Raw genomic sequence first — 27,772 nt, 5'->3', positions numbered from 1 at the left:
TGGACTAATAAAAGTTTAATTTCTTAGAATAACAAAACAGAATTTGAGAATAGTCTAAACACAGACATACAGCTCTTAAAATTTTAAGGGAGTAAACACTTGTTTTAGAGCCCTAAATAATCTGGTAACCTTAAATAGAGACTTTAATTTTAATAACTTTTGGGAATTGGTGCTCTCAGTTAACTCTGATCTTTCATTTGTTTTTAGACCTTTAGTTTTCAATCAGAGGAGATCTAAATGTTGAGGTTAAGTGTTTTAGTAGATGAAAGATGATTACTAGTAACACTAAAATACCTCTAAGTCAAATGACCATGTAACCTCTACAAATATTACTGTAACTTCTACAAATATTTATTTCTTTGTTTATTTATTCAACCATTCACCAAATATTTATTTAGCACATGCTAGGCAAAATGCAAAACAATGGTAAAATCTACTAAAAAGTACAAATATGTATCCATTTACAGATTTTTTGATAGCTCCCATTGTTTGAGGCACCACAATCTAAAAAAACACTTGAGATAGATCTTGAAATATATCTAAATTTAAAAAAATATATACATTTTTCTAATGTTATTATGAAAGTAAGAGACAAAAGGAAGTATTTGATTGGTTAAATGGGAGAGAAAGGCCTCCAAAGCTGGCTGACCTCTGAGGTGATGGAGAATAAGAAACTGTGCAAATGTCCTTTAAAAAGTATCTCTCAGGAATACCAATCGAGTCTCAGAGGCTAAAGATTAGATGTAATCTCTTCTTCCTTCTTTCATTCTCTCTTGTTTGTCTTTGCTCTATTCCTTTGGTCTTTTCTCATTGCTTACACATAAATATACTCGATTTAGATGGAATTAATAAAGCCACATTAGAAACTGCTCATAGAAAATTCAGTGGAAAAGGGACAGAGGCACATCTAATGGTAATAACAAAACAAAATAGAAAACTTTGCTGACAAGAAGGAAATAAAAGTTTTTCTAGTAGAGTTAAAGAATAACTGTTTCGCAAGTGCCTATTCAATGGCAGGGAGGGTGCTGCACTACCAAATGTTAAACCCACATCTACATGTTTACGTGTCTACTGTGAATGGTGAGATGGGTGTAGGAAGGTGGTTGTCCAGAAAAAAAAAAAAAAAGACTGGTGAATGTTCCATTATGAGAAGGTAGATACATAAAACAATTAACTACTACGAATAAGTCAAATGTCCATATGTTAACAGATAACGCTAAAAAAAAAAAACCCCAAAAAACTGTTGAGGAAAAACAAATTGAAAGGTATAAATTCAGTATGATCTCATCTATGTAAACTTAAAAATAATACCCCATATATAGAGACACAGACATAATCAGATACAGATATATAATATAAAGGAATGAAATACAAAATCTTATATAAGTTATAGTATCTATGGCGATAGGTAAATAGAAAGAATGGTAATTTTTTTTCACTTTAAAAAATAGATATCCGAAGCAACTTTAGAAGTATTAACATTTTAAAATATGGCAGCCAAGGTGGTGAGTAGGAGGACCCTGAGCTCACCTCCTCCCATAGCAAACGAAAATTACAACTGTTTACAGAGCAACTCTCAATGGGAATGATCTGAAGTCTAGCAGAAAAGATCTTCTACCACTGAAGATAAAGGAGGAGCCACAACAAGATCAGTAAGAGGGGTGGAGATGCCGTATAGTCAAGATCCACATCTCTAGGGAGGTGGCCCACAAATAGGAGTATAATCACAGATTTCCCCCAAGAAGCAAGGAGTCTGAGCACCACACTGGGCCCTGAAGCCTGGGGGTCTTGCACCAGGAAGATGAGCCCACAGTATTTCTGGCTTTGAAGGCCAGCAGAGCTTGCATTCAGGAAAGCCGGAAGGCTACAGGAAACAGACTCTGCTCTTAAAGGGCACAATGCAAAATCGCACATATGCAGAGACCCAATGCAGAAGCAATAATTTGAAAAGAGTCTGAATCAGACACACTTGCTGATCTTGGAGAGCCTCCCAGAGAGGCAAGAGGCAACTGGGACTTACCCTGGTGACAGAGACACTGGTGGCAGTCTTAGTCTACCATGAGAACACTAGTGCTGGCAGGCACCATTTTGGAGTCCTCCCTCTAGTTTATTAGTGCCGAGACCTGGCCCCACTCGCCAACTTTTCAGCATTAGTCCTGGGATGCCCCAGGCCTAGTAGCCAGCCTTGCAGGGACACCGCCCCACCCACAGTCAGGCTAGCACCGGGTCCAGGACTCACTGGGTCATGCAGGCAGCTAACTGGGACACAGGCCCCCCACGGCCCACCAGTGGTCAGCAGCCTCTGTACTAGGCAGGGCCTGGCAACCAACCAGGCTGGAGACCAGTCACATCAGCACACAGTAATCAGCCCCACAACAGAAGGGCCCATGCAGCCTACATAGGGGAAGGAATACCTAGATCATACAGCTACAGTGAACAGAGGGGAGTGTGCAGCTCGGACCCATCGATGTCTCCTACGTAAAGCCAAATTTCCTAGATTGGGAAATGTAATTGACCTACCTAATATAGAGAAATAAAAGCAAATAATCAGGCAAAATAAGACAACAGAGGAATATTTTCAAAATGAAGGAACAAGGTAACATCTCAGAAGGGCTAAGTGAAGTGAAGATAAGCGATCTACCCAATAAAGAGTTCAAGGTGCTTGAGGAACTTGGGAGAAGAATCGCTGAACACAGTGAAAAGTTTAACAAAGACTTAGAAAATATAAAGAAGAGACAAACAGAGCTGAAGAATACAATGACTGCAATAAAAAAGAAGGAATCAACAGTAGATTACATGATACAGAGGAAAGGATCAGCAAACTGGAAGACAGAGTAGTGGAGATCACTCAAGTTGAACAGAAAAAGAGAAAAGGATTTAAAAAAAAATGAGGATATGTTAAGAGACCTCTGGAACAACATCAAATGTACTAAAACATTCTCATTATAGGGGTCCCAAAAAGAGAAGAGAGAAAGAAAGGAGGAGAGAACTTATTTGGAGACATAATATCTGAAAATTTCCCTAACCTGGGAAAGGAAACAGATATCCAAGTCTAGGAAGCTCAGAGAATACCAAACAAGATAAACCCAAAGAGGTCCACACCAAGATATATTAGAATTAAAATGGCAAAAATTACAGATAAAGAGAGAATATTAAAAGCAATAAGATAAAAGCAACTAGTTACATACAAGGGAACTCACAAAGGCTATCAGCTGACATTTCACAGAAATTCTTCAGGTCAGAAGAGAGTGGCACAATATTTTGAAAGTGATGAAGGGAGGAAAAACCCACAACTAATAATACTTTACTGAGCAAGGCTATAATTCAGATTTGATGGAGAGATAAAGAGTTTTACAGACAAGCAAAAGCTAAAGGAGTCCAGGACCACTAAACCAGTCTTACAAGAGATGTTAAAGGAATTTCTCTAAGCAAAAAAGGAAAGAGTACAACTAGAAATATGAAAACTATAAAAGGAAAAATCTCATTGGTAAAAGCAAACATACAATAAAGCTGGAGGAATCAGGCTCCCTGATTTCAAGCTATACTACAAAGATACAGTCATCAAAACAGTATGGTACTGGCACAAAAACATACACATAGATAAATGGAACAGAATAGAGAGCCCAGGAATGAACATACACTTATACGGGCAATTAGTCAATGACAAAGGGGGCAACAACAATACACAATGGGGATAAGACAGCCTCTTCAATAAATGGTGTTGGGAAAACTGGACGCCTATATGCAAAAGAATCAAACTAGACTACCTTCTCACACCACATACAAAAATAAACTCAAAATTTATTAAAAACTTAAATGACCTGGCACCATAAAACTCCTAGAAGAAAACATAGGCAGTATACTCTTGACACTGCCCTTGGCAATAACTTTCTGGAAATGTCTCTTTAGGCAAGGGAAACAAGAGCAAAAGTTAAAAAAAGGGACTGCATCAAGCTAAAAAACTTCTGCACAGTGAAGGAAATTACCAACAAAACAAAAACGCTAGCTATTGAATGGGAGAAGATATTTGCAAGTGATAGATCTGGTAAGGGGTTAATATGCCAAATATATAAAACTCATACAACTCAACATCAAAAAATGAAACAACTGATTGAAAAATAGGCAGAGAATGTGAACAGACATGTTTTTCAAAGAAGACATATAGATGGCAATGGACACATGAAAAAATGCTCAACATTACTAGTCATCAGGGAAATGCAAATTAAAACCACAATGAGATATCACCTCACACCTGTGAGAATGGTTATTATCAAAAAGACAACAAATAATAAGTGTTGGTGAGGATGTGGAGAAAAAGGAACCCTAGTCAACTGTTGGTGAGAATGTAAATTGGTGCAGCCACTATGGAAAATAGTATGGAGGCTCCTCAGAAAATTAAAAATAGAACTGCCCCACTATCCAACAATTCCACCTCCGAGCATTATTCGGACAAAAACAAAAACAGTGATTTGAAAAGATATATGTACCCCTATGTTCAATGCAGCACTATTTACAACAGGCAAGATATGGAAGCAACCTAAGTGTCCATCAATAGATAAATCGATAAAGATGTGGTATACAACTCAGTCATAAAAAAGAATGAAATCTTGCCATTTGTGACAACATGGATGGACCTAGAGGATATTATGCTAAGTGAAATAAGTCAGACAGAGAAAGACAAATGCTGTATGGTTTCACGTATATGTGGAATCTAAAAACCAAAACAAATGAACATAAAAGAACAGACTCATAGATACAGAATGTAACAAAGAGGTGGTTACCAGAGAGAAGGGGGATTGGGAGATGACTGCAATAGTTGAGGGAGATTAAGAGGTACAAAATTTCAGTTACCAAAAAAATGAGTCACAGGGATGAAATGTAAAGCATGGGGGATATAGATAGCTATACTGTGATATCTTTGTGACAGATGATAACCAGACATATCATAGTGATCATTTTGTAATGTACAGAAATATTGAATCACTATATTGTGTACCTGGAACTAACATAGTGATGTAGGTCAATTATACCTCAATTTGTAAAAATGTGTAAACACTGGGAAGAAATGCATAAAAATGCTAACAATGAAGGTTCTCTCAGGGGGGGTATTATGGGTGATTTTGAATTTTTCCTTTATGTTTTTATGCATTTCTATTTGTCTGCAATGAACATGTATGTTTTGCTTATAAAGTTAGAAAGAAAACAATAAATGTCATCAAAAATGAAAATCTTAAAATAAAATATGGCAGTAGGTACATCTATTATTTTCTGTAGGCTTAAACTACTTCATAATAAAATTTAATATATTTTTAAATTTTGTTGTTTAAAAGAAGAATGCTGTAGAAATTTAGGCAATTAGAAGGAGCTAGTCTAGTAAGTCCAATTTTCTTACTTTTGAGCCCAGAATACACAAGGCTGATTATTTTCTGTTTTTAGCAAGAGGAACAATGGAGAGTTAATGTAGAAGGAGAAACTGTCCTTGATATGATGAATCATTGGCACTTTTGGCAAATGGATGGTCATTTCTAGAAGGAAGTGAATTATCTGAACATAATTATATTTAATCCTCTAGTTTTAAAAGAGTGTTTCAACTCACACACTATCCACGTAGGTTACTCTTTTTCTTCCTTACGGGGTGTGAATGTGAAGCTTTAGGGGCACAGTCAATGGATGCTACATTTTCATTGCTGCTAAAAATGTGTAATTAGAGTCTGGATTTTGAAATAACAATTGGCACACGTAAAGTACTGACTAGCTGTGCAAGACCACAATTGACTTTTTATTTTTAAACTCCTCATAAAACTTCCTCTTGATTCAAAATTGCCATCAGACATTTTCTAATGTAATTAGAAAGGAAGCCACAAACATCTTAACTTTGGATCATATGTAATTTTTAGAATTAATAGCAAGATCCGGAGAGTTTTGTTTCTTTGCTTTTAAATCAGAGTAGTAACTAAGTCTGAAACATTTCACTAGTGAGGCCAGACTCACTTGAGATATATTGTTAAACCTGAGGGGTGAAAATACATCACAGACACAAGTGGTATTACACAGCACACATTTTTCTGAAAACGTAGTCTCTGTGCATGAGGATTAGATATATACCCACAATAAGAGAGCATACTGGCCTATAATTTTCAACATTACATCCTTGTATTTTTTATTGTACGCTATTTTTCAACTGGTAGAGGAACATGGTCTCATAAAGCTAATATTTATTCTTCCATGTTTATAGAGCTAATAGAGCACTTCAGGAAATGAGAAACTCTGAGAAGTCACTTATAACTTGGTGTCCCATGCGCCAAAGAAGAGAGGACAGGAAAGTCACCATGTTTGAAAAATTGGGCTCAGGAACTCAGTTATAAAGCTTTAAATAATTAAACAACACAAGATAAGGGAGGCCTTTGATGTTATTTCTATCTCCATAAACGTAGTCTATTTATAGATGATAAATCTTATCATGTAGGATTCTTCATTTTACTAGAGAGCAAAGAAAAAGAGTCCTTTAGTTCAGTTCCCATGTGCAACTCTGTAGCTGCTGTGTGTATTTCGTGCAAGCTAAGGAGGAGAGTAACTGTAACAACCAAGATACCCCTACTTATAACTGTGTTTTTGTTTTTGTTTTTTCCGGTACACGGGCCTCTCCCGTTGCGGAGCACAGGCTCTGGACGCGCAGGCTCAGCGGCCATGGCTCACAGGCCTAGCCGCTCCGTGGCATGTGGGATCTTCCCGGACTGGGGCACGAACCCGTGTCCCCTGCATCGGCAGGCGGACTCTCAACCACTGCGCCACCAGGGGAGCCCTAACTGTGTCTTTAAATCATGAATTCTTCTCATTTTCTTATTAAGTAACCTCTGTACTAGGGAATTCAATGATTCCTTATGTTAAGTCCAAAGAAAATAGCAGTGAATGAGAATTTGTTTTTCTATGGAAAGATTGTGCCTATATTACGGTAAATGTCTCAAGAGATCACACCCCTTAACAAAGCTTTTGTGGGAGAAATTTCCAGAAGCTGTTTCTATGTCCTTTCCTTCTTTTTTTTTTTTGCGGTACGCGGGCCTCTCACTGTTGTGGCCTCTCCCGTTGCGAAGCACAGGCTCGGGACGCGCAGGCTCAGCGGCCATGGCTCACGGGCCCAGCCGCTCCGCGGCATGTGGGATCTTCCCCGACCGGGGCACGAACCCGTGTCCCCTGCATCGGCAGGCGGACTCTCAACCACTGCGCCACCAGGGAAGCCCTGTCCTTTCCTTTTAATGGATAGCCTTACTTGAGATATTGGAAGAATCCAGAGAAATAAAAGGCATCAAGTCATTTCCTCGTTCTCTGCAGACATGAAGAATGGAGGGCAGGAATGGGGGCAGCTGCCGGAAGATAAGTGAGGGACAAGGCAGAAATGTGGATGGAGGGTGGGTGAGGGATATCGGGGCTGATGCGAGAGAGAGTTTCAGCTGCAGTGAAGGGCCCTTTGAGCTACCCGCAAACTGATTCCTGAACTACCGAGGAAGCCTGTGACACGGAGCAGAGAGCTGACGCTGGGGTGCATGATACAAAGCAAGTGAAAAACGACTCCTTTGCTACTGACCTGTTCTAGTCTTGCCTTGGACTTCAGATGCTCTACCCCCCCTTCCTTTCTCAGTGACTGAGCTGATGATACCTTTGCAACACCAGTCCCACTATTTCCTCTGGGGTCCGAGCCCTGTCTTTTCTGTAGGTCCCCAGAGCTGTCTACTCTCTCCTGTTTCCCTGCACTGAGTTCTGATGTTATCTTCTGAAAGTACTCTGTTCCTTCTCTCCATGTTCCCATATCAAACAACAGTGATCTCCCCTAAACACCAAACCAGAAATTCTGGTTCTCCAAAAGAGTATCCATATACACACGTTGGTGTGCTTCTAGACAGCTGAAAAGCCAGTGTAGACCCAGCATTGAAGAATGATAGGGGGGAAGAGAATGGCACCCAGAGTTAAAAACTGGGGTCCAGGCCCGGCCCCACCATTTGCTCAACTCTGCCCATTTCAGCATGCTCAACTCTCACCGGCGACCCTCTGGTCTGGGCAATCCGGGTCCTCCTCTGCAGGGACAGGCAAAGGAGGTTTGAATTTGGTTATCACGTCAACTGGGGACTGGGTGGCGGGGTGCTGCTGGTCTTTAGTTCCTTGAAGGCAGGGCTACTAACCTTTCTATTGATCAAATCCATGGGCTGATCTTGCATCACAGAGAAGTATCCCCCTGCAAATGTCAATAGTGGCCCCACTGAGAAACAACAATAGATGATTTTTCATGTTCCTGCAACCTGTCTGTATTCTCAAACTTAAGTGGAATGCAGAGAACTTAAGAGACTCAGCACAAAACTGTGGGGATCGATAAATTTGTGGACTGTACAGTTTCACAGGAACGGTTCAGAAAAATGGGTTTCTCTCTCCTGAAGACAAAAAGGATGACTTGAGACTTAAGTCTATGATGATACAGGGGGACTCTGACCATATATTCTGTCTCCATAACAGAAGAAATAAAGTGCCACGCGAGGATGTCGAGAAACACTTAGGTTTTCTAGACAGTGAGGTTTCTAAGAAAGGAGAATCTGTATTAGGATTCAAAGGGAAAGTGGATACCTAGGTATAAAGGTCTGAAAACAAATAGCTTCTCATTGGTTTCGGACAGTTCAAGTGGGATCTTATTTGCGGACTAGGGAAGAACATTTAGGTAACTTCTCAAGTCCTTTCTGGCACCTCTTTTTCCGTCAGACACTTGTTACATCTCTGCACACCGTAACATCCTACCAAGCTGACAGACTGGAGAGTTAAAGAAGGAGACACAACCTCCCATCCGTCCTCTCCCCCAATATGTATGTACCACATGCCTCACCCTTCAAAGTGAATCAATCATGGGGCCCAGCAATGAAGGGTGCAGTGGGAAAACTGGAATCTAGCCCAGCACTGCAGTGAAATCTACTTTGATTTCTCAGTAAGAGAAGTTAAAAAAAAAAAAAAAAACCCACAGTAGAGGGCCATTACAGGAGAAAACATTTGTCACCGTGGACAGAATAAAAGTCCAACCGAATGAAATAAAAGTCTGTGGGAAAAGACATGTCATTCTAGGGAAAGTACTCTGTTCCTTCTCCCTTGCTCTTCACTTAGTTTTTATCCACTCAGTGAGCCAAGAGCCAAGCTTTATCTGCTCTCTTGCTCATTTTTCCATCTATGAAAGATGGGTGGATTAATTTCAGCCTTTAGGTAGGTCTTTGTCAGAAAGCACTTTCAGAATAAAAGTGGTTTACTTGGTACCATCTCAGAAGCAGAACACGCACTTCCAAAATAAAATGCTTGCTTTGCTAGCAAGCTCTGTCTTTAAGTGAGCAACAATACTGTTAGTGATTTTTCGAGTTGTTAACGCACACACATTAAACAACCACCACCATCCCCCTGTTCTATCCTAATCAATCATAGGGTGAGGACCCCTTGGCAGAGCTAAATGAAAACATTCTGGCTACTGAGATTTTATAATTTGAAAAATGTCATAATGATAACACTAGTTGATATTGACAAATGCAGTTTTGATTTTCAATGTTTCAAAATATAATTTATCAGCGAGGTCTTAGCTAATTGAAAGTACTTAACAAAATCTGATATATGTAGACGCTCAATAAAAATGTACTGGATCTGTTCAGTTAGAATTTATGAACACAGAAATAAAACTTGTTTTAAGCCAACGTGGGGGATATATTTTATTTCTAATATCCTTGTAACATCCCCCAGAGTATCTAATAGTAAGTATGAGAAGGATCATATCAAATTTCTTCTCATTTAGATCCAGCTCCCAATGAAATCAAAGGATTACAATCTGTGCATAACCTACTTCCACAGTTCTTATTGCAATAGGGTATGACTATTACCCATTTAAAAGATATCCCTCAAAATTAATAATAACTTCAGTGAGACAAATGGAAAAATTAACACAAACCTTAAGCCCTCCAGCAGATCAGAAGACAGATGTGTTCTTCGGGAACTTGACTGAAACAAGGTATTCACACAACTCTTTTCAATGGAAGCTGTTCACAAAGGAAGTCCCATGGAAGACACTGTAGCTCTGACATGCCAGATGCTTCTGGAAGGAGAAAAAAAGCACACCATTAGGATGTGTCCAAAGCACCATGACTGCCAGTAGCGGCCACTGTGGTCAGAAAGTGCCGCAGTAGCACCTACCGCTATTATTAAGATAACAGTATGAATTGCTATTGCTTTTGTACCCCCAGATCTTCTTACTCATAAATGACAGGGTGGATGGTAATCTTTCAGCATTGTGTTTAGAAACTTCTAAAGGCCAGCAGTATTTTATCACCAAGCGAACTCTGCTTTTCCCCTTATTTAACCAGACAAGGGTTGAAGGACGGTGCTCAGGGTATGAGCATGAAGGCGGGAACACTACTTTTCACTGAGAACCCACCAGCTGTGAGGCACTGGGCACAGACTCTTTACTCTGAACGATGGCCCTGCAATTAGAGGGCACTGGCCCCATTTTCCAGATGAGAAAGCTAAGGCACAGATTCCTGAAGTCAGGTTTACAGCCCAGGCATCAAAGCCTAAAAGGCCTCAGGGCTGACTCTCCCCCTCATTTCACTCTGTGGCCTGTGTGATTTAGAAAACTATTTCACTTGGTGCAGCCACTATGGAGAACAGTAAGAAGCTTCCTTCAAAAGCTACAAATAAAGTTACCATATGATCCAGCAATCCCACTCCTGGGCATGTATCCAGAAAATAAGGAAACTCTAATTCAAAAAGATACATGCACCCCCAATGTTCACAGAAGCACTATTTACAATAGCCAGGATATGGAAGCAACCTAAGTGTCCCTGGACAGATAAATGGATAAAAAGATGTGGCACATACATACTATGGAATATTACTCAGCCATATAAAGGAATGAAATAATGCCATTTGCAGCAACATGGATGGACCTAGAAATTATCATACAAAGTGAAGTCAGTCGACAGAGAAAGACAAATATCATATGATATCATTTATATGTGGAATCTAAAACAAATGATACAAAAGAACTTATTTACAAAACAGAAATAGACTCACAGACATAGAAAACAAACCTATGGCTACCAAAGAGGGGGGAGGGATAAATTAGGAGTATGGGATCAACAGATACACACTACTATACATAAAATAGATAAACAACAAGGACCTACACTATAGCACAGGGAACTATATTCAATATCTTGTAAAACTATAATGGAAAATAATCTGAAGTAGTATATATACAACTGAATCACTTTGCTCAACACCAGAAACTAACACATCATTGTAAATCAACTGCACTTCAATAAAAAAAGAAAAATATTCCATAAACAGAAATATTATTGACAAGAGAACAGGTAATGCTGCAATATACTAAAGTAACTCACATACTACTAAATTGATCAAGAAAATTCCTCTCCTCATTTGCTTTAGTTTTATATCAGACATTGTTTTATTGAGTCAGGCCCCACAGAAATACAGATAGCCAACTTTAAGCAGTGCACTTCCTCTCCCACCTTCCTCCTTATGCAAAGAGAGCTCTTTGGAAACCCAGTGGTGCCCATGGGTTGCAGGGCAGGTTTGTGTGCTGTGTGACATCCAGGAGATAGCAATGCAAACGGCCCATCTTCCTCTGATGCCTCCATGTGACCCACAGTGCCTTCATCGTCCCAGTGAAAGAGAACATCACCTTTCCCTAAGGGGAATGGCATCCCTGACGCAACCAGGAACAGAGCCTGCATCTTCTGTGGATGTCTCTGAGTGATAGGACTGCATCTCCTCGTAGCTATATCCATCTTAACAGCTAAAGGGTGGCTGACAAGTCTCGGCACGGCTCCATCTAGGTTTCCGTTCTTATTTTTAGTCAAAAATCTACATGTTTGGGGTTGTTCCATTGCCAACAGCTTACTCTCCACCAGCTGTCCCAGCACCCACTCTTACAGCATGTTTCAGGGTCACTGCCCACCAGTCAATCACTTCAAAATTCCCCTCAACGTGCCAGCTTTTAATGCCATAGCCTTCCGCATGAGCCTTGGAACTTCTAGGTCACAACCACACTATACTTGGGAAGCTCCTCGGAAAGGCTAGAGAAGGATAAAGCAGGAAGGTCACATGGAACTTTTAAAACATTTTATTTTAATTTAGGCAACAAAAGCTTAAGGCATGAATAAAGAAACAAGGAAGAACAATGGATAGAGTTTTCAGAGCTCTGCAGAACTGCAGCCTAGGATTATTACGTGGGGAAAGACAAAAAAGAGAACAGAGCCAAACAGAGCCAGTTTATCTTTGCATAAAAGAAGGAAGAAGAGCTTGACAAAGAACAGGGAATGAAAATATCTGGACCATGGACTCTAACCTAAATGACGGGAATACAAAATGAATAGAAACTCTTCTTAAAATCTCACATACTAGCTTTCTGATTTCCTCACATCCCTTAAAAACAAAGTTTCAGGTGGTATGCCTAAACGTGTACCCTGTTTCCCATAAAACCTCGACGGTAATTTCCAAACATTCACTCAACCACTATTTACTGTACACTTCTTTTTTGCATACTTCTTTTATTTTTAAAATTTTTATTGAAATATAGTTGATTTATAATGTGTTAGTTTCAGATATATAGCAACATGATTCAATTATACATATATGTATATAAATATATTCTTTTTTACGTTCTCTTCCACTATAGGTTATTACAACATATTGAGTGTAGTTCCCTGTGCTATACAGTGGGTCCTTGTTAGTTATCTATTTTATATATAGTAGTGTATTTTTTTTTTTTTTCCGTCATGTGGGCCTCTCACCGTTGTGGCCTCTCCCGTTGCGGAGCACAGGCTCCGGACACGCAGGCTCAGCGGTCATGGCTCACGGGCCTAGCCGCTCCGCGGCATGTGGGATCTTCCCGAACCGGGGCATGAACCCGTGTCCCCTGCATCGGCAGGCGGACTCTCAACCACTGCGCCACCAGGGAAGCCCAGTAGTGTATGTATTTTAATCCTAAACTCCTAATTTATCCCTCTCCCCCTTTCCTCTCTGGTAACCATAAATTTGTTTTCTGTGTCTGTGAGTCTATTTCTGTTTTAAAAATAAGTTCATTTGTATCCTTTTTTTAGATTCCACATATAAGTGATATCATATGATATTTGTCTTTCTCTAAGCCAGACAGAGAAAGACAAATATCATAGTTCATACTTCTGAGTCAGTCAGTATGTCAGAAAATTCCAGGCACACTGATAAAAGCAAGATAGCCTTTCCCTCAAGCATGTTACTGCTTTGGAAGCGGATGCAACGTGGACATCAAAAATTATGAGAAGGTGGTACTAATATGTGTTTGAAAGAATGGGGTCTGGACCAGACTGCCTAGGGCTGTTCTTGCTTCATCACTAACTAGCTGTATGATCTTGGGCAAGGTATTTAAACTCTTTAACCTTGGCTTCCTCATCCGCAAAATGCAGAAATGATATACTTCCCACGTAGGCTGCTGTGAGCATTAAGTAAGATAACCTATACAACTGCTTGGCACAATAAGGGGTGCATGGTAAGAACTCATCAATTGTTAGGAAGGAGTGGTAGTGCTGTTATATAACACAGCGTGATGATGTCAGTGAGGGAGAAAGTGCTCTGAAGCTTTGAAAGGGCTGGCGATCCTCTCTCTCAGGAATGAGGGCAATCTAGAAGGCTTCAGTAAGGAAGGTAGCATTCAAGATCAACCATAACTAAACACACACAAATAATGAGGCTTTCACAGAAATCCTCTAATGATAATTGAAAAGCTAGAAAATGAGCTACTTCAGAAAAAAAATAGGTCCATGAAATTAGACATTATTTTCCAGGATTTGGTGTGAAAGTAGATATCTACCATAATGACATAGCCAGGGAACGATACAAAGAAGAAAATCTATGTACTGCTACCAAGAAAGATACAATACCCCACTGGGTCCTGTTCTATTCAACTGTAATCCAAAATGACACCAGGGCTTTTTAATGGAATTGGCAAGCTCTGGGCACACCGTTTTTAAACTTAGCCTCAAATTTAAGTCACAGGGCTTGTGACTCAAATCTCCAATGTGACCTTTACAGGGTATTGTTCAAGGAAACATGCCTGTCACTGCTCAGAGACACTATACACCCTTTTATCCCGGAAAGTATGACGAAAAGATGCACTATATTTTTATGAGCACAGAGCCACAAAAGGATTCCGGCTTTGATTCTCCAGAAGCAATGAAAACAAAGACTCTATTTGATTTTGTATCATTCATGTAGAAATGCTGTCTTATCACATTAATGAGCATTCCTATTTCCCCCATATTCTGGACTTTATTTGATTCAGAAGAAGCTTGGCAGGAATCTCATCATTTATGGATTTAAAATATAATGCCTCTGACTAACTCCCTCTTTCAAGGGCTTACTGAGCCACGCTACTTGTCTTTGTCAGACCCATAGGATATTGTACTGAACAGTAGAGCTAAAAGCACACAGTGACTTGAATTCTCTCACCCCTTCTCTGCTTCCCAGCCCTGGGAGGTCCTGCTTAAAGAGAGGGACCTTGCAAAAGACGTGGTGTCATCATTCCTTTCTCACCCTTCTTTATCCCTTCCACTGAATTAGGAAACCCTATCAACTCCTCTTCCCATTCACCCCTCTCATGACATCACATTTCATGTACTACCATATGCTTTTTGCTGGTGTTCCTTCTTGTAGCTCATCCTACAAACAGTCAAAAGATTTGGCATCTTGTTTGACTGGTCGATGGTGGTGAGAAATAAATATCAGAATAAAAAAAATGAAAGAATGAATGCATAAATGAAATATTTTTTAAAATGTAACTCTAATTATATTCAACCACAACTCAAGAACTTACCGCGGCTCCCTATTTTCTTAAGGATCAGCTCTACATCCTCATTAGGAATACCTGTTCCCACCACCCTCTCTAACCTTAAAACAGACTATTTATGACCCAAACCCTTGGGTCAATTAGAAATAGTTTGCTCATTATATTATAGTGAATCTCAACTAAGGATGCATCGTTAATTACCCAGGTCAACTAAATTGGAATCACCAGAGGAAAATCCTCACTATGCATTTTTAAAATGCTCCACAGGTGATTCAGATGTACATCACTTGTTAGGAACTGCTGCTGTGTCTCCTCCTCCTCTAGGTGTATGAACCCACCTAGCATAGCACATGGAAGCCTCACCTTTTCTTTTAATACATTTATTTATTTATTTATTTTTGGCTGCATTGGGTCTCTGTTGTCGCGCACGGGCTTCTCACTGCGGTGGCTTCTCTTGTTGCGGAGCACCGGCTCTAGGCGCACGGGCTTCAGCAGTCGTGGCTCGCGGGCTCTAGAGCGCAGGCTCAGTAGTTGTGGCGTGCGGGCTTAGTTGCTCTGGGGCATGTGGGGGAAGCCTCACCTTTTCAGTGAATCTTCCTAGGCCATAACAATATTCCATCCCTTCTCTAGTTTCTCGTCATAGAGTTAAAACATTCCAAACTAGAAAGGATCTTCCATTGATTCTCTTGACTGACTCTGTACTAGTATTCACACCCTTGTGTAATCCCCTCTCCTTCCCCACCTTGAGTGTGGGCTACACCTAGTGTCTTCTGATGAACAGAGTATGGCAGAAGGGATGGGAAGTGACCTCTCTCTTGCCCTGACTCTAATGATGCCAGCTGCCATGTTGTGAAGTGCTCTATGGAGAGGACCATTTGGCAAGGGACCGAGGCCCTCAGTCCACCCACCTGTCGAGAACTGAACCCTGCCAACAGCCACTGAGGGAACGTGGAAATGGATGCTGCCCCAGTTGAGAGGGGTGAACTTCAGATCCTGCCCCATTTGTAATAACTGTGCGTCTGGCCAACACCTTGATTGAAGCCTTGTGAGAGACCATGAGCTGGAAGGACCCCTCTAAGCCATGGCCAGATTCCTGACTGTGATGGTTAGGGTTATGTGTCAATTTGGCTAGGCCACAGTACCCAGACATTTGGTCAGACACCAGTCAGATGTTGCTATGAAAGTATTTTTTAGATGAAATTAAAATTTAGATCAGTAGACACTGAGTAAAGCACATTATCCTGTGTAATACTGGTGGGTCTCATCCAGTCAGATGAGGGCCTTAAAAGAAACTAAGCTGAGATCTCCCAAGAAAGAGGCACTATGCCTGCAGACTGCCTTTGAACTTGAGCTGAAACATGAACTCTTTCTTGGATCTCCAGCCTGCCCTGCAGAGTTTGGACTTGCCAGCCCCCATAATCACGTGAGCTAATTCTTTGCAATAAAGTTCTCTATAAAATAGATGGGTAAAGATATATACCTGCCTATATCTATATTTGTGTATATATATATATTTGCGTGTATAGATATATACACTACACACACACACACACACACACACACAAACACCCTGTTCTGTTTCTCTGGGGAATCTGCTAAGTTTCAGGGTAATTTGTTAAGCAGCAATACATAGCTAATATGAGACTCCTCCCCCTCCACAGCACTATTACTTCTTAAATTCCTCTCTAATTAGGGCCTTCAAGCTCTGTCAAGGTAGGCACCATGTTCACCATGCTTGCAACCAAACCTACAGCTCCCAGTATTGTGCCTGGTATATGGCAGGTGCCCAATACGTATTTGTAAAATAAACTAGTCAGTGATAAAGCTTTAGCAGCAGTGTCTTCCTATAACCAATAAATAAATAAAAAACCAAATACTAAACAAAACAAAAAACAATGGAACAATTCCCCAACTAAGATTCTTACTGTCTACAAGTACAGGTACCTTCACAAGAGGTACAAATCAGTGTGAAATTTTTAAGGTGACAGATATATCCCTTTACTAGTGAGCAAAAAAGTAAAGATGAGGAGAACTGAGACACATTTGGAGACTGGAGTGGAGATTTTATGGAGCTGGAGAATAAGACTAGAGTGTGAATTCCAGAAAAACACATGTGAAGTTTTGGTGACTGGCTTAGAGCTATTGGAAGTGTTTTTGTTTCAGGTGGATGTTGACTAGGAGTGTGTTTTTGAAGATAAATGTGGCATCAGTGTTCAGAATAAGAAAAAAAAAGGAGAGGACTACTGCTAACAGAGTGAATTAGAGAGATAGGCGTGAAAATATAAAGGAAGGCCCAGATGGAAGAAAAAGCAGAGAATACAGGAAATTCCATGAATTAGATGGAATTCATGATAAAAGAGAAGAAACAGTCAAAGATTATAAGAAAATTTTAAGCCTGGGTTTGGCAAAAATTGTAAGAACACTGACAGAATGTGGAAATTCAAGGGAGGGAAAACTGCTGTGTGTCTCCATGCCCAGGAGGGTAGAAAGCAATCATCAAAGCGGCTTTTAAGATTTAGAAAAGTCACATTCCTTCCTATGATTATGAATATTGAAAACTCAAGGTCTGATAAATCCTCAAAGATCAGTACGGAATATCAAAGACTACGTCCTCAATTTTTTCAACTGGGATGTAATTTACATAGAGTACAATACACAGATTTTAAGTGTACATTTCAGTGAGCTCTGTCAAATGTAACCAACACAATAGTTAAGATAAAGAGCATTTTCATCACTCCAGAAAGCTCCTTTCCAGTCAAGCCCTTCCAAATGAGGACTTCCGGTTTCTATCACCATTGATATCTTTGCCTATACTTGAACTTCATATATATAGAATCATACATTCTAAGTTATTTTTTGTCTGGCTTCCTTTGCACAACACAGTGATTATGTATTATTAATTTTGTATCCTGCAACTATCATTCTTTTTATATACCACTGCATTCTATTCCTAATTGTGGGTTAAATATTTTTGTGTCCATGGTCATGACAGATATCAGTGTGTATTTCTTTAATAGTGTCCTTATCAGAACTTGGTATTAAAGTAGTACAGATCTCAGAAAATGACTTAGGAAGTGTACTACTCTATTTTCTGTATTTACCTAAGATTAATATTATTTCTTCCTCAAATATTTGAAGGAATTCATTAGTAATACCATCTGGATCTGGAGGGTTTTTTCTGTTATTTTTGGTTGTTGCTGTGGGAATGTTCAAGTCAATCAATTAATTCAACAAATACAGAGCTAGTCTTATTTTCTATTTCTTCTTGTAACAGTTTTAGTTGATCTTTGTCTTACTAAACAAGAAATTTTGTCAACTTCATCTAAGATGATTTTGTCTCTTACTACTTCTCACACCCTAAAATAACAGTTCCTGCACTTATTTTTTTCCTTTCCACTTCACTTGACTAAACTAGATCCACCTCTCTAGGTTTCCTTTCTTGATATATTCAGATTAATGTTATTTTTTTTCCTCTTCTGTGAGCTTCTCCAGTCCTTACTAATTTAATCTTGTACTGCCTTGTATTTTCCATTATCTTTCATTAGTTTATTTTACCTCTGAAAATAGATTATAGAATTCTTGAAAACAGAAATTATACCTTAAACTTCATTGTTCCCCATAGCAACTAGCATACTCATTGAACATTAAATAAATATTTATGAGATTACTGATTTTTCCACTCTGTGGGTTAGTTTAAACATCTACTGTGGATGAGTTTGGAGTACCTTATATAGTTCCAGGAAGCATGGAGTGTTAAAAAATAATGATAGTGGGCTTCCCTGGTGGCGCAGTAGTTGAGAGTCCGCCTGCCGATGCAGGGGACACGGGTTCGTGCCCTGGTCCGGGAAGATCCCACATGCCGCAGAGCAGCTGGGCCCATGAGCCATGGCCCCTGAGCCTGCACGTCCGGAGCCTATGCTCCGCAACGGGAAAGGCCAGAACAGTGAGAGGCCCGCGTACCGCAAAAAATAAATAAATAAATAAATAATGATAGAAACAAGAAACTAATATTGGTCATGTCAAAAGGCATAGGAGCCAACCTGAAAGAACTTCCAATGGCCAAAACTGGAAAAATTTGAGAAACAAAACAAATAATTATAGTACCAGACCATATAACCCAAAGGAAAAAAAAATAGTATGAGTTCAGAATCCTATAAATGATGATTGAATAAATAAATAAATAAATGGGAGAGAAGAGACTAGTCTTCCTTACAGACTAGGTAGAAAATGTAGAGGGTATGTACGCTTCAGCAGTACATGGGATTAAAGTGAGAAAGATGAAGACATGGATCCCAGGAAGATTAATGGAAGACAAGATGCCTAGATAACAGCTGCTCCAGTCTGGGACAGCAGGAAGTATCTAGGAAAAGGGAGTATTGCAAAGAAGCTGAAAGTACTTAAGGATGCCATAAAGACAGATTATGGAAAGAAAAATAAAAACAATTAGAAACTCTAGGAAAAACAAATAGCTACAAAAAATAAGGCAATGTAATCACAGTATACTACTTCAGTCAGCAGTGAATAATAATGCTTACATACTCATAATAATTTTTTGTTGAGGTTTTTAACCTTTAGAGTCAATCTACTGACAAAACGCTGAAGTCTTAATATGATTAAAAAGAGAATATAAATGATATCAACCTTAGTAGTGTAAAATTAAAAGCACAAGTGAGCAAAACTAGAAAATATTAAAGGGAGAAGTTACAGAAAGGGTAATAATCTCATCTTATAAGGTAAGAATTCATTAGATACTGCCTGTAGTTAATAAGATAGAAATATAGGAATAAATATATTATTTAAAAATATGTAGGTAACAAAAGAAGAACTAAAAATGGTAGTACAGGGCTTCCCTGGTGGCGCAGTGGTTGAGAGTCCGCCTGCCGATGCAGGGGACGCGGGTTCATGCCCCGATCTGGGAGGATCCCACATGCCGCAGAGCAGCTGGGCCCGTGAGCCATGGCTGCTGGGCCTGAGCGTCTGGAGCCTGTGCTCCGCAGCCGGAGGGGCCGCAGCAGTGGGAGGCCCGCTTACGGCAAAAAAAAAAAAAAAAAAAAAAGATACTATATTGAGAGTGGGACAGTAGTAGTACAAATAATCTAGATCCTTATTTATCATAATAGTAAGTCAATATATTAATATCTAAATTTGACAAATCAACAAATGGTGATTATACACGTACACAACACATGATACAGCCAATATCACAAATATATTTAGAGCTACAGCAGCAAAAGTATAAACAGAGAAACATACAAAAGAATTATAAGCTTTTCTCTGTGCTGGGGGTGAGGTCCATTTCATTATAGGCCTACTGTATCTTTCAATTTTTAAAAGTATATATATATATGTATATGTGTATATATATGCATTTTATTGATAAAATTAAATATTTTTGAAATATTAAACATTTTGAATGTGAAACATTTATTAACATTTAAAAAAATCTATCTGGAAATCATCCCATTAGACTATGCTTCATAGTGTACCCCTTAGCGTTTAAATAATGGTATTTTAGAAATTAAAATAGTCCATTTTAAAGTCTCAAACAGAAATGTCATCTACAAATCCTATCTTATGGCAGGCCATATCACAGAACTATTTCAGAATACAGGACAAAATAGCCCACTTTAGGGACGTTAGGTGTTGATGAAATTTAAAAACTGTGGTTAAAATATTTATGAAAAATATATGAGGTGGGTAAAGGCCTGTCCTTCATGACTCTTCATGATGGCATCTGACACATACCAGAGAAAAAGGGGCACCTTGGTCTCTGACTCACTAATACAACAATGAAAAACTCCTTCAGCTGGAGCCATCCTGAAATACCCTGAGTCTGTCATTTATCCCCTCTGTGACTGCCAATATATGAAACGACAGTGTCCATCAGAATCAGGGTTTGTGAACTACATCCCTGACGTTCATTTCTAGGTGACAATACCTCCACTATCAAACATGATAAAGCTCAAAAGACTTCAGGCATAGTAGAACACCACAGAATCTATGCCACTTGAAATCTGGGATGTGCCTGATATGGCATGAATTTGAAATTTCTGGATATAATAAACTACTCTGTGATACAGATTTTGGAAAAAGTAAAAATGAAGTGAAAAACTTTAAAAGGAGACAAATGTCAAAGTATGAAAGATTGTAGAGTCTGTGGATGGTATTCTCATTCATCTTCAAATTTCCTTTGCTCCATGTCCAAACATTTCAAATAAAGAATTTTTCCAGTATCATTTGATACAGGCAAACATCTGAAATTCAACAGCAGACTTTAAATAATTCCCATCTTGTAGGAGCTTTAAAAATGAATGCTGGCTTGCTTTTCCTAAAGAAAAAAAATATGCAGGCTTCTTTTTCCCCCTTCCTGAATGAGAATTTTCCAGCTGCTGCTAAGTTTCCAGACATATGTTCTCAGGGTTGGAGAGTCCTACCACATGTATATTCTTTTTTAGCAAAAATTAGGGCTCGGAAAGGTTGACAAGTAGTAATGGACTTCAGATATCCGTTGGAAGCCTTTATGGGAAGAGTTTATCTGTGTGTGTGTGTGCGTGTGTGTCTGTGTTTACATATACATATACGTCTAGAAGAGGGAAGTCACCAAAATGTTTTTGCAATGGAATAACAACCAAAAAAGTAAATAATATATAAATGTTATAAGATCCCCTTCCTATGAATGAAATCAGAGCTTAAAGAGCTTTGAGATCATGGCATGTGAATTTTCACCAGCCTTCTAGAATCAGGAAAGAACAAGATGTTGCCACCCTGCCTGCCTGCACTGCCTTTCTGAAGCATTCACATGTAGCAATGGTTGTTACTAACATTATAATTACTACGCAGTCCTTTTAAGTTCTAGATAAGTTTTAAGTCCTAGATAAGTTCCAGGAGAGCGAGTTCCATGTCTAATTTACTACGGTATCCCATCTTCTGGAAGAGGATCTGACATATAACAGGTATTTTGTAAATTCTGTGCATTAATAACAACCTTCGAATTTTATTGTCTTTACAGAGAAAGGAGCAAGTCAAAGTGAAAATGCTTTGCAAATTCTCAAACACTCTAAGATGCCAGTGATAGCTGGCGCTATTCTGCATAATCCAATCCCCTGGTGGGGACAGCTCCTAAGGGCTCTGGCAAAGCCATTCCCTGCACTTTGAATTCTAATACTGGGCTATAAAAATATGTGCACCTACAGAGGTGAGAGACAGAATCATGCAGTTGTTTGGAGTATAAACTCTGGAACCAGGCTGCCTGGGTTCAAATTCCACCTCTGCAACTGACTTACTGGCTGTATGACCTTGAGCGAGTTACTTCACCTCTCTATACTTTGTTGGCTCATCTGTCAGTTGGGAGATAACAGTACCTACCTTACATGGCTGTTGTGAGAATTAAGTGGGTTACTTTACATAACTCATTGAAAAAGGGCCTGGCACACAGAAAGCATTAAGTAGTGTTGCTGCTGCTGATGTTACTATTCCTATTACTGGGTTTCGCCAAAAAGTTCGTTTGGGTTTTTCCATAACATGAAAGACCCCCAATGAACTTTTTGTCCAACCCAATACTACAGGGAAGTGGAAAAAATATGAGGAAATTAGGTCATGTCCATACCGTGATTTTTAAAAAATTTTCTACCAGTGCCATACAAGGATAGAGTTTATATTCCTGAATTCCTCTAAATATTCAACTTGATGCCCTATTCCATATATTTAGCTCCTTAAAGAGCCCAGTGGAACTACAGCTTAGTAAGGTGTATGTGTTGGATAAAACATGGATATTAGTTGAAGCATTTAATCATGGAGGCAGCTCCAGGATCTCTGTTCACCCTGGGCGTGTTTTTCAAAGCACACGGCTGAATGTGTTTTCTCTTTCATGAAGGCCTTTTAAAATGGTGTGGACAAGACAAGCTTCTTTATACATAAAACTATTTTAATTTTTACTGAGATTTGCTTTAGGAATGTTCTTAGTGTTGGTAAGCTGACACATTATCTGACAGCAATTTCATTCAGAAGAGTTTAGTTTATGATTATTGTACACATGATGGAGTTTGTGCAGTTATATTTATATTGACTCTTCGCTCCATTAGTACTGAAATCCAGATGTCACTTGACTTCAATGCAAACATATCAGATTGACCTGAATTCTTCCAGAGACTTAAAAGGAAAATCCCAAACAAAACAACACGCCACTTCTGAAATCACACTGTGCTGTGAGCAAGACCTTTCAGTTAAAACTTCCTAAAATTAGGTCAAGGGGTTCTCTTGGGGGGGGAAAAAAGTAGTTTGCCAAAGAAATTCTAAAATTCCAAAAGAAAGCATAAAGCAATATGCCATTTCACTGATTCTTATTTATGCTTTTATAGTGCTTTGGGAAATGTCAGACCATTGGTCTGCATCATTTCATCTCCCTGGAGGGGAAAAACTGTCACCAGCAGCTGCTGCTTCATCTATAATAATCTTGCAGGTTTGTTCTAAGAGATCCCCAGAAATTTCCTTCCCATGGGTGACCATGCTAGTACCCTAGGGTAAAGCTTAGAACTGTGTGTGTGTCTGTGTGAGTGTGATTTATCTATTTATTTGTACTTTTATAAGATCAGGGTGAGCTTTTCTATTACTAGGAGGTCCAAAGATGGCTACTCAGATTTAAACCACGGCAAACAGTTACTTAAAAATCTTTCTAGCAACTAACTCCTGAACAATCATCAACAGGAAGACACCGGAACTCAGCAGAAAAGATACCCAACATCCAAAGACAAAGAAGAAGCCACAATGAGACAGCAGAAGGGGCGCAATCACAATATAATCAAATCCCAAAACTGCTGGGTGGGTGACTCACAAAATGGAGAACAGTTATACCACAGAAGTCCACCCACTGGGGCGAAGGTTCTGAGCCCCATGTCAAGCTTCCCAACCTGGGGGTCCGGCAACGGAAGGAGGAATTCCTAGAGAATCAGACTTTGAATGCTAGTGGGATTTGATTACAGGACTTTGACAGGACTGGAGGAAACAGAGACTCCACTCCAGGAGGGAACACACAAAGTAGTGTGTGCATCAGGACCCAGGGGAAGGAGCAGTGACCTCATAGGAAACTGAACCAGACCTACCTGCTAGTGTTGGAAGGTCTCCTGCAGAGGCGGGGGGTGGCTGTGGCTCACCATGAGGACAAGGACACTGGCAGCAGAAGTTCTGGGAAGTACTGCTTGGCGTGAGCCCTCCAAGAGTCTGCCATTAGCCACACCAAAGAGCCCGGGTAGGCTCCAGTGCTGGGTCGCCTCAGGCTAAACAACCAACAGGGAGGGAACCCAGCCCCACCCATCAGCAGACAGTGGATTAAAGTTTTACTGAGCTCTGCCCACCAGAGAAACAGCCAGATCTACCCACCACCAGTCCCTCCCATCAGGAAACTTGCACAAGCCTCTTAGACAGCCTAATCCACCAGAGGGCAGAAAGCAGAAGAAAGAAGAACTACTTCCTGCAGCCTGTGGAACAAAAATCACATTCACAGAAAGATAGACAAGATGAAAAGGGAGAGGGCTATGTATCAGATGAAGGAACAAGATAAAACCCCAGAAAAACAACTAAATGAAGTGGAGACAGGCAACCTTCCAGAAAAAGAATTCAGAATAATGGTAGTGAAGATGATCCAGGACCTCGGAACAAGAATGGAGGCAAAGATAGAAGATGCAAGAAATATTTAACAAAGACTTAGAAGAATTAAAGAACAAAGAAACAGAGATAAACAACACAATAACTGAAATGAAAACTACACTAGAAGGAATCAATAGCAGAATAAGTGAGACAGAAGAAGGGATAAGTGACCTGGAAGACAGAATGGTGGAATTCACTGCTGCGAAACAGAATAAAGAAAAAAGAATGAAAAGAAATGAAGACAGCCTAAGAGACCTCTGGGACAACATTAAACACAACATTCATATTATAGGTGTCCCAGAAGGAGAAGAGAGAGAGAAAGGACCAGAGAAAATATTTGAAGAGATTATAATTGAAAATTTCCCTAACATGGAAAAGGAAATAGCCATCCAGGTCCAGGAAGTGCAGAGAGTCCCATACAGGATAAACCCAAGGAGAAACACGCTGAGACACATAGTAATCAAACTGGTAAAAATTAAGACAAAGAAAAATTATTGAAAGCAGCAAGGGAAAAACAACAAATAACATACAAGGGAACACCCATAAGGTTAACAGCAGCTGATTTCTCAGCAGAAACTCTACAAGCCAGAAGGGAGTGGCATGATATACTTAAAGTGACGAAAGGGAAGAAGTACAACCAAGATTACTCTACATGGCAAGAATCTCATTCAGATTCGATGGAGAAATCAAAAGCTTTACAGACAAGCAAAAGCTAAGAAATTCAGCACCACCAAACCAACTCTACAACAAACGCTAAAGGAACTTCTGTAAGTGAGAAACACAAGAGAAGAAAAGGACCTACAAAAACAAACCCAAAACAATTAAGAAAATGGTCATAGGAACATACATATCGATAATTACCTTAAACGTGAATGGATTAAATGCTCCAACCAAAAGACACAGGCTTGCTGAATGGATACAAAAACAAGACCCTATATATGCTGTCTACAACAGACCCACTTCAGAGCTAGGGACCCATACAGACTGAAAGTGAGGCGATGGAAAAAGATATTCCATGCAAGTGGAAATCAAAAGAGAGCTGGAGTAGCAATACTCATATCAGATAAAATAGACTTTAAAATAAAGAATGTTACAAGAGACAAGGAAGGACATTACATAATGATCGAGGGATCAATCCAAGAAGAAGATATAACAATTATAAGTACATATGCACCCAACATAGGAGCACCTCAATACATAAGGTGACTACTAACAGCTATAAAAGAGGAAATTGACAGTAAAACAAAAGTAGTGGGGGACTTTAACATCTCACTTACACCAATGGACAAATCATCCAAAATGAAAATAAATAAGGAAACAGAAGCTTTAAATGACACAATAGACCAGATAGCTTTAACTGATATTTATAGGACATTCCATCCCAAAACAGTAGATTACACTTTTTTCTCAAGTGCGCACGAAACATTCTCCACGATAGATCACATCTTGGGTCACAATTCAAGCCTCAGAAAATTTAAGAAAATTGACATCATATCAAGCATCTTTTCTGACCACAACGCTATGAGATTAGAAATCAATTACAGAGAAAAAAACATAAAAAACACAAACACATGGAGGCTAAACAATACGTTACTAAATAACCAAGAGATCACTGAAGAAATCAAAGAGGAAATCAAAAAATACCTAGAGACAAATGACAATGAAAACACGATGATCCAAATCCTGTGGGATGCAGCAAAAGCAGTTCTAAGAGAGAAGTTTATAGCTATACAAGCCTACATCAAGACACAAGAAAAACCTCAAATAAACATTCTAAACTTACACCTAAAGGAACTAGAGGAAGACGAACAAACAAAACCCAAAGTTAGCAGAAGGAAAGAAATCATAAAGATCTGAGCAGAAGTAAATGAAATAGAAACAAAGAAAACAATAGCAAAGATCAATAAAACTAAAAGCTGGTTCTTTGAGAAGATAAAGAAAATTGATAAACCATTAGCCAAACTCAAGAAGGAAAAGAGGGTGAGGACTCAAATCAATAAAATTAGAAATGAAAAAGGAGAAGTTACAACAGACACTGCAGAAATACAAAGCATCCTAAGAGACTACTGCAAGCAACTCCATGCCAATAAAATGAACAAAGAAGAAAGAAATGGACAATTTCTTCCTGGAAGAAATGGACAAATTCTTAGAAAGGTATAATCTTCCAAGACTGAACCAGGGAGAAACAGAAAATATGAACAGACCATCACAAGTAATGAAATTAAAACTGTGATTAAAAATCTTCCAACAAACAAAAGTCCAGGACCAGATGGCTTCACAGGTGAATTCTACTGACATTTAGAGAAGAGCTAACACCCATCCTTTTCAAACTCTTCCAAAAAATTGTGGAGGAAGGAAAACTCCCAAACTCATTCTATGAGACCACCATCACTCTGATACCAAAACCAGACAAAGATACTACAAAAAAAGAAAATTACAGACCAATAAAACTGATGAATATAGATTCAAAAATCCTCAACAGAATACCAGCAAACAGAATCCAACAACATATTAAAAGCATCATACACCGTGATCAAGTCGGAATTATCCCAGGGAAGCAAGGATTCTTCAATATACGCAAATCAATCAATGTGATACACCATATTAACAAACTGAAGAATAAAAACCATATAATTATCTCAATAGATGCAGAAAACGCTTTTGACAAAATTCAACACCCATGTATGATAAAAACTCTCCAGATAGTGGGCATAGAGGGAACCTACCTCAACATAGTAAAGTCCATAAACGACAAACCCACAGCAAACATCATTCTCAATGGTGAAAAACTGAAAGCATTTCCTCTAAGATCAGGAACAAGGCAAGGTTGCCCACTCTCACCACTATTATTCAACATAATTTTGGAAGTCCTAGCCACAGCAATCAGAGAAGAAAAACAAATAAAAGGAATACCAACTGGAAAAGAAGAAGTAAAACTGTCACTGCTTGCAGATGACATGATACTATACATAGAGAATCCTAAAGATGCTACCAGAAAACTACTAGAGCTAATCAATGAATTTGGTAAAGTAGCAGGATACAAAATAAATGCACAGAAATCTTTTGTATTCCTATACACTAATGATGAAAAATCTGAAAGAGAAATTAAGGAAATGCTCCCATTTACCACTGCAACACAACGAATAAAATACCTAGGAATAAACCTACCTAGGGAGACAAAAGACCTGTATGCACAAAACTATAAGACACTGATGAAAGAAATTAAAGATGATATAAACAGATGGAGAGATATACCATGTTCTTGGATTGGAAGAATCA

General features: G+C 39.2%; 1 protein-coding gene across 11 annotated transcripts in view; it reads right to left on the bottom strand.

Annotated features, from left to right (window-relative positions):
* ENOX1 (ecto-NOX disulfide-thiol exchanger 1) overlaps positions 1-27,772 on the bottom strand; it is a 610,449-nt gene that overhangs the window by 287,073 nt on the left and 295,604 nt on the right. For 9 of the 11 annotated variants that reach the window (XM_073795222.1, XM_073795221.1, XM_073795223.1 and 6 more), the window contains one exon: positions 9,959-10,102. The gene's annotated coding sequence lies outside the window, so the exon portion shown is untranslated. Of the gene's footprint in view, positions 1-8,174; positions 8,228-9,958; positions 10,103-27,772 lie in introns of all 11 variants that reach the window. The other 2 variants (XM_073795218.1, XM_073795225.1) reach the window with 1 other exon arrangement.

The sequence above is a fragment of the Tursiops truncatus genome, chromosome 18, assembly GCF_011762595.2.
Source record: "Tursiops truncatus isolate mTurTru1 chromosome 18, mTurTru1.mat.Y, whole genome shotgun sequence".
Taxonomy (NCBI): Eukaryota; Metazoa; Chordata; class Mammalia; order Artiodactyla; family Delphinidae; genus Tursiops; species Tursiops truncatus.
The sequence above is the reverse complement of the archived record's forward strand: the minus strand, read 5'-3'. Positions and strand labels throughout refer to the sequence as shown.